Source organism: Pseudopodoces humilis, chromosome 7, assembly GCF_049639895.1.
Source record: "Pseudopodoces humilis isolate 2021_Gansu_Grassland_sample_001 chromosome 7, ASM4963989v1, whole genome shotgun sequence".
In the NCBI taxonomy this organism is placed as follows: Eukaryota; Metazoa; Chordata; class Aves; order Passeriformes; family Paridae; genus Pseudopodoces; species Pseudopodoces humilis.
The window spans coordinates 14,901,491-14,913,160 of NC_142206.1; the positions used below are offsets into that span (position 1 = coordinate 14,901,491).

Here is an 11,670-nt window from a genome sequence, read left to right on the forward strand (position 1 = left end):
TGTGACCTCTTTCACACTCAGCCTATTAAACAGCACTGCATGAACAACTTTTAGATAATGAGAAAAATCAGTAAAATAATATTTTAAAGGAAGGTCAACACCTTGCAAATGTGGATGTTTAAAGTTATGTTAATAAATGTTTAGGTTTGGCCTCCTAAAGAGGAATATACTGCTTTTTCATAAGTTCTGGATGAGCAAGTCCTACTGGAGATGAGAACAGATGCTAGTTTGAAAGTCAAATTACTTTTCTAGAAACTTACAGATGGACTCTGAGGTACAGATTTTCTTTCTAGAATGGGAAAAACAATGCTAGCTAAGCTCCTAATACATTTAAGCCTTCTAAAAATCTTTTCTCATGGACTCAGATTTTTAATACGCAAATTCAAATTCTGCATTGCTCAAGAGTCCACACTGTTGCTGCATCTTCATGACACCTGATGTGCACTGGTGGGAAATGTTTAGCAAAACTCTAGCGTAGGCAATGCCAGAGAGGCTCATTCTTGTGTTTCTGGGAAGCACTTCAAGACAGCAGTGCAGTAGAGCATTTAGTTTGTGTGCCATACTCAAGCCCAGATGCAGCCACATTGTCTTCAACAAACTGGTTAAATGATACAAGCTAAAGAAAGAGCTGAGAGAACCCTGCCAGATCAGAGGCTGACAGGGCAAGCAGTCAGACTCTGGCCAACTGGAGGTTTTTTCTACACACTGGAAACCTCTGCTGCAGCTTTGATTCATTCTTCACCACCCTGTGTCACACCACCTCTTCAGTTCCCAGAGCCTTCCCAGAAATCATCAGAGTTAGCTGTTTGTTTTCCCCTGGCACAGTGCTGATGTTTCCAAAGCCCTCTTGGGAAGCTCTCCTTTGCATTATTTGGTGCCATAAAAGGGTCTTAATTTTTATAAAGGTTACCTAGACTGGTAAAAAAACTGTATTTTTTGCTAATTCTTGCTAATTTCATCTGGCTGGGGCTGATGCCAACGCTCTGTCTTGCATGACCTCTTGTGAAGAGGAAGCAAGATGATCTTTTGTTGTTTTTTTCACAACTGGTCTCCAGAGGAGAAATTCCCAATTCAATCTGCAGTGCTCTACAATGCAATTCCCTCCTGACGCACTCTTCCAGCCTCTCTTTGCAAGGACTTCATGGAGCTGGAAGCCTCCCCTGGCATCGTACATGCAGCAGACAGTGGTGTTTTCACACAGCTCCCTCCTGACCTCACTGTGGCTATGGAGACCTTGAATGGGGATGGTTGTGGAGACCTTAAATAGGCTGGAGACCTGTGGAGGATGGGTGCAGTTGCAAAAACTGCCCAAAGCAAGGAAGTCAGATGTGCAAGGGAAGCCAACAGCAGCATCAGTGTCAGCGCTACTGAGTCCCCTGCTGGGACCAAGCACAATAGTGACACTGCCCAGCCAATGCCTTCCTTGCGAAGCAGCAATTTACTTTTCACCCTCTGTAAGATGAAGGTCTTCCTTTCTTTAAGCTCATGAAACCACCCTCTGTTTACTGAGTTCTGCTGCATTTAAGCAACATGTGTGTGTTACATCGCAGACAAGTTCCTTGGTATTTATGCAATGGGAAAAAATTTAGTTGAGTAAACTCGTGTTTTCTGACTCAGCAGACATCATCTCAGTTTCTGGCTCTCACACGATCTCTTTCTATAACCTTGGGCAAACTCCTTAATCACTTATTGTGCCATCCCTAAACAATTTCCCTTATCTGTGTCTCCTATCCATCACCTCCTTATTGCAAATATTATCTTACATATTTGTGTAGCACTTACCAGCAAAGAAACTTTGCTCCTGATAATCTCAAGGCATCGCTGGAATTAAGAGTAATATCTGAGTAATCAACCACGCCATTTTCTCATCCTTTAACATGTCCTCTGGATGCCTTCCAAAAATTGCCAAACTAGAAACTAGACCACTAATAAGAATGTATCTTCTGTCATGTAGTTTGGCTAAAGGCTCCAGAAACAGGGAACTTTCAATGCTGAAAGACTCAGCACAGATGCTGTGTCGGTAGGGAACAAGAATGCAAAGAGAGAATTGGAGCCATGAGCTGCCTGGCAGCTACTGCAAAGAGTGAAGTTCTATTTATTCACTATAACATTCTCTGTCTCATCTTCTTCCTGCCAGAGTATAGTACATAGGTGACAGAACCCAGAAAATACACTTTGTTGCCTTCCCATATGCTTAGAGTTATCAGGAGATATTTTTCCCAGGAGTCTGCCTCCTATAAGACATTCCCAGGCACAGATCAAGGAAATGGAAAGTGAAATACTCCCTAAAGAGCTGCCTTTGGAGACGTTGCAACATACGAGATACCATGAGGTACCTCTATACCTGTATCACCTGTAAGCACAGTACCACATAAATAAAAAGTAGTTCTGAAGTTCAGGAAAAGCTGACAGCAGCCATAGTAGAAGGTGTGAAGAAGGAGTAAATGCCAAAGACAGGACTAAATGAGAGCACGCCTTCTTCTCAATCAGTTTCAGGTGGGCCCAGTTTTGCCACTTGGATGCAGCTGAGTGGGACTGGTCTCTTTTGGCAGTACCCAAGGGCTTTATAAGCATTTGCAGTAGCTCTGCTTGATCTGCTCTCCCAAGCAGCCCTTCTGTACCAAGACCCAGTGGACTCCTCAGCACTGCCTCCTGCAGAGTGAGGGAGCTCCCACCACATCCCCATAGCGAGCTGCTGAGGTGCATGCGATAATTCTGCTTAGGAGGTAGCCCAGGGTTAGGAGATGAGAAGATAGCACAGTCTTTCCAGAGTCCTGCTCCAGTCGGAGAGGGGCTTCTGTGGTCTGTTACGAAGTGCTGGATGTTTACATTTGCTTTTCCTGTCAGAAGAAATAGATCTGGCAAGCAGCCAGGAAGCTATTTCTGTAAAACTACTTTCCTGGTAATTAAAAGTACCTGGGCAGATTTTCCTTGTCCAAACAGCACTGTCTGGCCAGGTCAGGCTTTTAGGGTCAGCTTTTCAGGCATTGAACAGCTTTAACAGTGGCAGGAACACAAGAATTCAAGGTGTTCCTTCTTCATCTCATGCATCTTGCATGTTGATTTCCAACCCAAGTCAAAGATGATAAAGGACTGAATGAAAGTCTGTGACCACTAAACTGTCAAAAGCTCCTCAAACCCCAGACTTTCCTTCTGGTTCTGCCAGATGTTCAAAGATCATGAGAAGAACTTAGAAAGCATGTGTTCTTTACCCCACCTCTCCCACCTTCTGAGTTACAATCCTTTATGGAGCATTTGGATCATTTTTCAGGATCCAACCATATTTCATTTAAAGTAAAAACTTGGAGTCTTCCCCACTTGTGATGCAAATGCAAGACCTGCAAAATAAAAAGCCACTGTCATGAAGTTGGTAGTCACACTGTTAAAGGTGGTGCTGCTATAGTCAAAGTGAAATTAAATCAGAAAAATTGAGATAACTGAAATTATTTATAGTTGGCTGGCAGCAAGATCAAAATTTGCACTGCATTTTGGCTATTGCTACTTCCTTACTAGCTTCACTAGTCAGTGGGTGTCTCTTAGATAATGCATTGTGGCTACCTTCTGATGTCTGGGGAGGGCAGGGGGACTGGCAGGACCTCCTGAGAGCAAGATGTTGGCTAACAGCTATCTTCCAGCTTCTTATACCAGAGCCTAGGTGAGGCAGTAAAGCCCACGTGGCCAAAGCAAGTGCTGTAGCTAGCACTAGGATACCAAGAGGGAACATAGCCCACATTTGTGGGTAAATGAGTTACACAAGTAACAGGACATGGATGGCAGTCTTCTGTGTCCAGACAAGGACAGCTGGAGAACAATGGGAGGTAAATTGGGAATCTTCTTAGCAGCAGTTCTCTAGAAAGGAATAGCACCACTACTGACTGCTAAATAAATTACTCACCTCTTCTGTTTCTCTGCTAAAACTCTTGTTTTTCTTCTGCCTATGCCTGTCTTAACTTCTTCCTCAGCACCAAGCTCCAGTGACACACATCAGAAAGGTCAGTTCATACAAGAAAGGGAAGGAGTTACTCCATCAAACCTTTAATCCTCTAAAGAAAAAACTAAATTATTTATCTTATCTATAAGGCTTATTTAGAAAATGAAAACTTCTAATGAGCATGCAGACAGCAGTCAAGATTAATCTTTCTGTATCTTAAGAGCTGGGCAAGTTAAAGTCCAAGGACTTCTTGAGAAGGAGAGCAGTAAATAAAGTGTTGATAGTTAATCAGAATCTCTTGGCTACTCAGATCAACATATTAATGGTTTTAACTTTATTTTTAACTTAATTTAGCTTTAAGAATCATCTACCTTCAAACAAAGACTTTCTGTTGTGGAGATACATACCCCTTGTAGAATCAGAACTAGCTTATAGACCAGGCAAGATTGATGCTGCAACAAATCATTTAAATTGGGTCGTAGTTATCTCACCAAACCATATATTAATAGTAAAAGTAAGATCAAGTTCTGGTGAAGAAAAAATATGCTTTCTAGAAGAGAAACTTAATCAGTTTTATTCCCTAGATTAATTAAGTATGCTGGATATAGGAAATGAATTAATTTTGAAAATGCTCCATTGTAATTCCCTCTGATAACCACTAACAAGCATAAGCACATCTTCCATTATCTCCTGCTTTCTTCAGCTACAGGGATTAGAAATCATTCAAAAGGACACACTGCTTTGAAACTACAAGACACCCACCTGCCTGGGACCCAGCCAAGGCTGGTCACATTGTTGCAGTAATGGGCCTGGTAAGTATTCCCATGACAATGATTTTTTTCCCCTGTATCTGTCATTAAGTGTCACTCTTAGAGTGCATTAGCACAAAGAAGCCAGTGAGTGAGAGTGAGGAGCTTAGTCCTAGCAGAAAGCCTCAGCACTGTCTGCTTTGTCAAAGATGACAGCATAGTATGACAGAAAACCCATGCAATGTGCTTATGGCATCTCCTGCAATGCTTGCAGCCACAGACTGAGTCCTACCTCTGTTTAGTGCAGTACCAGCAATTCTTCAACAAGAAAAAAACCCCTGGCTTCAATATTTCCTTGCTTTTGACCTCCTGATTTCATGCTCTGGACAGTTTGTTTTATTCCTGATCATCTGCTTTAAATATTTATTTCATTGCCTTGATGTCACCTGGATGTATGAGTTCTGTGAAGAAATAAGGCAATATTTTTTTGCCATGCCGTTAATATCTGTTTCCCTTCACCCTGTTCTCTTCCTGCTTCAATTCTCCCTGCCTACTGTTATTTCTTGCCAAAAAGGAGCAGTTTTGCAGTGTCACAGTTAATTTGAGCAAGATTAGTGCTGTAGAACCACATATAGTATTTACCTGAAAGGAGTTATGTGCTTAATCTCTCAACTAGAAGCAGAGGTGATAGGTACAGCTCCTTAGCCAGGCACTCATGGGGGCTAAAAGACTGCAAAGCCACATCGCCTCTGGCAGAGAACATAGTCCACGGAGCCACTGCCCCTCTGCAAGGTGTGCTTTGGAGTTACTCTGCTCTGCAGCAGTGACTAAAGAGGACAAGTATAGAAAGTAACAAATGATTCCTTGTTTTCATAGCCTGTAATGCTGTTGTAACAGCTTATATCTGTATAGGTGCACTCTGGAAAGTTCAGGATCTTTCAGAAAAAGGAAGTTTTCCCTTTTAAGGGGACAGATTATTCGCCCAACCGTTAAGGTGTCAGCTGTAAAATTAACTTGGATTGTTGCTGGTGTGTGCCTATTGAAGCAAACTGAATCTAATCCATCAGTTTTTAAAAGGATCTGTACCTTCCATGGAGATTGTTAGTTGTGGATGTGGCTTACTTCCCCTTTGGACTCTTGTTTTCCTGGGGAGCAGAAGTACTGTTCAGAACAGCCTGTTCAGCTGAGAAATGACAGGTAGAAACATTGCACACACAAACTAATAATCCTAAAAGCAATGTGCCGGTTCATCATTCTTCTCATGCAGGAAGAACACAGGGAAATAACATTATTTAATTCATTATTTGATTTCATTTTTATGAAAATTTATTTAATTTTCATTTTCAATTTATTATTTCATTTACTAGAGTTTAGCGAACATTTGTTTAAAAGCTGTTCCCAGTAGCATCAGAAGGCTGTATAGCACTGACTGTGTTCAAGTGATAGATGGAAAGAAGTTAGTTTTAAAAACAGAAATTTTAAAAAATGTTACCAAAACCCAGAACCCCGGGTTCTTGAAAAGGATGTATCAAGCTAGGCACTTGGCTCTCAATGACAGTCAAAAGGCCAGCACAAGAATTTGGCCAGCTAAGCCTCAGCATGTCTTAAAGGATGTTTAGGGCTGTAGTGCCACAGTAAATAGCAGGCTGTTGCCAAAACACCATTTCCAGTCAGACAGGACAAGTAAATGAACAAAGATCAGAGCACATCACCAGGCATTAGAATTGCAAGTGCAGGGATGCAAATTCAGAGCCAGGGCATTCAACCATGATAGCTGGGATGTGAACTGATAATTTTTGATGTCAGCTTTTGTTTTCTTCCCAGGAAAATGTCTTAGCCTTCTTGCCATCTTGCTGTTTAAGCTAAGGGTTGCTGCCAAGCTGCTTGAAACCATCCCAATTCAACTACAGCAATTTGAGCACAGTAAACAGGACCTGATATCCTCCAAGAGAAGCCTTAAGATATCTTTCTGATGTATAATGATGGACGCAAGCACTTCAGTGATTCGGTCTCACCTCTTCCTTTTTGCCTCTTTGCTTCCTGCCGTTTTTTGCATACCTTTGTAAAAAGGAGGTGTTTACCTTAAAGCAGGCATTCATGCAGAAAAATACTGGTTATGTGTAAAACAGGCCAGTTGCATTCCAGCCGGTAGTTTTATTGCTCAGAAAACTGCTTCTCCCACTTTTATGGTTTTGCCAAATGTACATTGCCATGAAAATAGTTCATGCTTCAGTACCATCTGTTAAACAAGCACAAGATGATGTGCCTATATTTTAAGGGCAATCTCTGCAATGGACAAAAAGTTAAATGGACAAAAAGTTAAATGACCCTGAAGATGCTAATTGCTCTCTTAGGATGTCCATAAGCAGTCTGTTCCTGATATAGTTGACATATGCGTCACACTTGGAAGACACCTGCACTTCTGCATTGTTTCTCCACGTTATTACTTATGGGGAGAAGCAGGGGTAGGGGTAGGGTTTTGCTAATAAGCAAAACATTATAAAACCCAGCATTCAAACTATGTACCCTCCCACCACAATTTGTAATGTCAGGGGAAAGGGAAAGGGAGGCTGACTCTGTCAAAGAATTTAGGTAGATTTAATTTTTAACCTTTTAACTTTTTCCGTCTTTAATGGATATCCATCACCTTGGGATTTCAGCAGTCATCTGTGACTCTGGAATGAGAATTCTCCTATGTGAAAATCTTGGTGCTGTTTAAACATTGGTATTTTTGCAAATGGTGTCACAACTACAGTTTTTCTGACAAGTTTCTTAAGGGTTCAGTGCTTAAAGGTGGCAGGGTGTGTTGTGGGAGATTGTGGCAGATGGGGCTTCTGGACAACATAATGTATCCAGCCACTCCCTTTCCTAATGCCCTTGACAGAGGTTGCCAGTCATGCACACACCTGCTGGTTTCCAGGAGGCAGGTGATTTCACTCATTATCAAGGGCAGAGTCAGCTGTTGTAATGTTTTGTAGCACCAAGTTTAGCTTGGTGTTATTTCATTTGGATTATATGGTGTCATTTATGGGACTTAAATAGTAATTGAAAGTGATTCTGCTGGAACTTTATATGCTGAGAAAAATTTATGCCTTTCTTTTGTGAGCTTGGAGACAAGGACAAAAAACTTGGCAGGTGGAGAAGGGGTCTTTCTGCCAGCTTCTGGTATTTCCCAGAATCCTGCCTCAATCACTGCTTCCTGGCTCTCTATGCCACCTCAGAGCTCTAGCTCCTGTGTGGGGCAGCTGAGCTATGGCTGTGGCTTTTGGTAATATGACAGGGACTGCCTATACTGAGCTTTCCTTTTGCCCTTTCTGCAAGTCTCAGTAAAACTTATGTATATTTATTGTGCTAGAGCCCTTTGCAACCCATGGCATTACTCCTGGCTGAAACCAAGTGATTACCTGTTACCTAGCATTGGTGAGACTGGCTATAGGACCACAGCTTCTTTCCTACTGGAACAGGGTCCATTCATTCCTGTGTAGAAGATGACCTGTTTAAAAGGCTGGTGTCTGTTTTAACTCAAATCACTTAAAAAAATGTACTGCTGTGTTAGAAGTAGCTCAGGTGCTGTAGAATTGTACATATGCTGAGTTGGAAGGGATCCACATGGATCCCAAGAAGTCTAGCTCCTGGCCCTGAACAGGAGAACTCCCAAAACCACACCATGTGCATTGCCCAAACTCTGTCAGGCTTGCTGCTGTGACCACCTCCATGAGGAGCCTGTTCCAGTTTCCAAGCACCCTCTGTGTGAAGAACCTTTTCCTGATGTCCAACCTAAACCTCCCCTGACACAACTTCAGGCCATTCCCTCAGGTCCTGTCAGTGGTCAGCACAGAGCAGAGATCAGTGCCTGCCCCTCCTCTTCCCCTCACGAGGAGGTTGTGACTGCAGTGAGGTCTCCCCTCAGTCTCTTCCAGACTGAATAGACCAAGTGACGTCAGCTGCTCCTCATACACATTCACCTCCAGGCCCTTCACCATCTTCAAAGCACTTGTTTAGATGCTTTCTAATACCTTTATATCTTTCTCATATTGTAGCACCCAAAACTGCACACAGGCCTCGAGGTGAGGCCACACCAGTGCAGAGCAGGACAATCACCTCCCTTGACCTCACCTCCCTTGACAGGCTGCTGATGCTGAGCCTGAGGCATCCCAGGACACGGCTGGCCCTCGTGGCTGCCAGGGCAGCTGACTCAATGCTTTGGAGTGTGCTAGTCTGTGGGGTTTTAATGCGTATTTTCCCTTCAATTGCTATGTGAAATACATCCTCCCACTCACCTGCCTTCCCACACAAAGGAGGTTGGCCACTGAGTAAACTTAAGAGATTGAAGGCGTTACCCACTTCCAAAAAGTCATTTTCAACTACAGCACTTCAAAGTCTTTTTGAAAGTTGTGTAAAAAAGAAAAAAATTAATTTTTTCAGGTTTTCTTTGCTGGCCCCCACAAGAAAAAATGTTTTCTCCCCCTCAGTCAAAATAAAACCATCCCAAACCTGTACTGATGAGAAGTCAGGTTAACTTCCCTCTCATTGTAAGAAGTGACAGGTTTTCTTTTTGCCTGTTTTACCCTCCATCTGAAAGATGTCTCTGCTAGCAGCTCAATGCACCTTTCATTTCTTGTGATTAAAAAAAAAAAAAAAAAGGCACTGTTTAGGAGTTAAAATACTACCCAGCAGTCCCCAGCCAGTACCACCTCAGCTACAAGCTGTGGAGGGCTTGTACCAGCAGAAACCAGCTAAGAGCCACATCCAGCATTTGAAACCTTCCTGCATAATGGTAGGAATGTCCCCAGGTGAGGCACTTAGCCACTCACTGTTTTTTTCACCAAAGCTGCTGCTGGGGTTAGTGCAGTGCTCTTCTGGTGTAATGTAAAAGGGACTTGCAGTTCTGCCTGAGAGTTGTTCCCAAAAGGACTCATCTGTGGGTTTGGTGGTACACGGAAGCCTGGAGGACCCTTTTAAGGTCTCAGGTGGCGTAAGTTAGAGCCAGAGCAACGTCAACCAGAATGAGCACTTTGGGCTCCTGTAGCTCCAGGGCACTGAGCAATGATGGACAGAAGTTAATTTGGAATTCTGTGTGGGTCACAGATGTCCCATCATGTCTGAATCTGAGGACTTAAAAGGGAAAGCAAAGCCAGAGCAGATCTTGGACCTCGGTCTGAAACCACAGCAGAGAGCACTTCCTCCTTTGTGAATGACACTAGTAACGCACGCTGTTACATGTTACCTGCCTGGCTGAGGTAGCAAGACACATGCTAATACACTTATTTCTTTTATATGTATATGTATATAACAGTGCTTTGCACTGTTTTGGCTGTAAACAGTAGCCAAGAAATGTGCTACTTGCCCAGTCAGGGATGAATCCATCCAACACAGTATCCTGTCTCCAGCAGTGTATTAGGAGACTCTGTTCAGGAAGAGCAAAGTACCATTCCCAGCATCCAAACATTACAGGCTCATCTCTGCCTTCTCCCTGTTTATGGACATAATGTCCATGAAGTTTTGGAACTGCTTGTGCTGTTTGCTTTTAAAACCTGCTGTGACAACATATTTCAAAATCTCATTGCCTGCCATATACAAGACCACTTTATTATGACTGTTAAATTGGATTTAGTGAACAAGTTTTTCATTCGTCTTATTTCCAGGGAGCTTTCTCCTCTCCTAATTGAAAACACAGCTTTTTAAGGCTCCATTGATAAGACAACTGCACCATCATCGACATTTCTTTACCTGCCCTTCTTGGTGCCTTTCCTCAGTCCATTCTGTCCCTCTTGCAATGCTGAGAGCAGTGACAAGCCTCAGTCAGGACGTGGGGGCACCTGGGTTTCACACACTGGCAAAACCATGCTTTCTGCTTTGTTCTGAACTCCCCTCCAGAGGATGATCTACAATTGGATGCTTCTTCTGGCTGACACTGCACACTGAGCTGATGAATGAAACTGGGAATGACTAATGAGAATACACTATTGTGATCAAGCCTGGCTGTGGTATGTAGTTAAACATGACCATTCTGATACATTTTGCTTTTCTAAATCATATTCTATTGGCAGTCTCAGTGAAAGACAAGCATTACCAGCCAGGGTAACTGCTCCAAATTGGACAGCTTTGGATCACTATATTTTTGCAGTCTTCCAATACTGCCCAGAGAATTAGTAGTATTCCTTATGGTGTAAACCAGAGCACTCGTAAGTAATAAGCACATTCTTCCTGGATTTGTGTGCAGGGGCCCAACATGACTTAAACTTAGGTCTCTTTTAAAAACTTGATCATAAGGATGTGGAATAACTTCTTTCTGACACTTCCATTTGAAGAGGTTTTATGACTCAGATGCACAAATTACTTCCAGTGAGTTAAAAAGTAGAAGCTTCAGGCCAGAAGCAACACCTACTCAGTTTCATTAGCCTGTCACACATATAGCTTTAATAAGAGCCTGTAGAATAAACAAAACTCACCTATAGAAAAAATTAGGCAGTAGCAGTTGTAATTCAGTAGATTTCCAGCAGATTAGTAACAAGCTGTGAAGAGCCTGTGGCCTGAAATGCTACCTTGAGCCTCTAATTCCTAGGAAATTGTTTGTGTTGTGATGGTTATTGTTGCTGAACAATTAGCAACTTGGAAGAGCTTCAAAAAAATTGGCTTTTAATTTCTCTTTTCCATTTTCAGCATGTGAAGGCTCCAGTTCTGGCATGAATCGCAGCTCTTTGAGATCCATCTCTTCCCTGAGGTGTGCATGAGTAGCAGTGAACCAGAGCATGCTGTGAAGGACAGAAGCATTGATCAAAGGAAGCAATCCGATACATGTGTGATTCTTTCTCCACAGAGTTCTCAAAATCTAATCAGAAAAGCTTTTTTTGAAATTACATTTCTGTTTTATGTTACAAAATAATTACACTTTTTAGTGCCTGATGTTTCTTGACACGTTTTTTCCCCCTTTGCTTGTGGCTACCTTCAGCATATCTATCTGAGTCTGTTCAAATGTTTATGAATCTC

At 42.5% G+C, this 11,670-nt stretch overlaps 1 long non-coding RNA gene across 2 annotated transcripts; it reads left to right on the plus strand.

Annotated features, from left to right (window-relative positions):
* The first annotated feature begins 2,606 nt into the window (after positions 1–2,606).
* On the plus strand, positions 2,607–7,429 carry LOC148183978 (uncharacterized). 2 transcript variants are annotated; one of them, XR_015772948.1, is made up of 4 exons: positions 2,607–2,700; positions 3,636–3,818; positions 4,635–4,743; positions 6,505–7,429. It is a non-coding gene; the product is annotated as an uncharacterized LOC148183978 (long non-coding RNA). The 2 variants fall into 2 exon arrangements; XR_015772947.1 differs by having other exon boundaries at positions 2,617–3,818.
* The last annotated feature ends 4,241 nt before the right edge of the window (positions 7,430–11,670 follow it).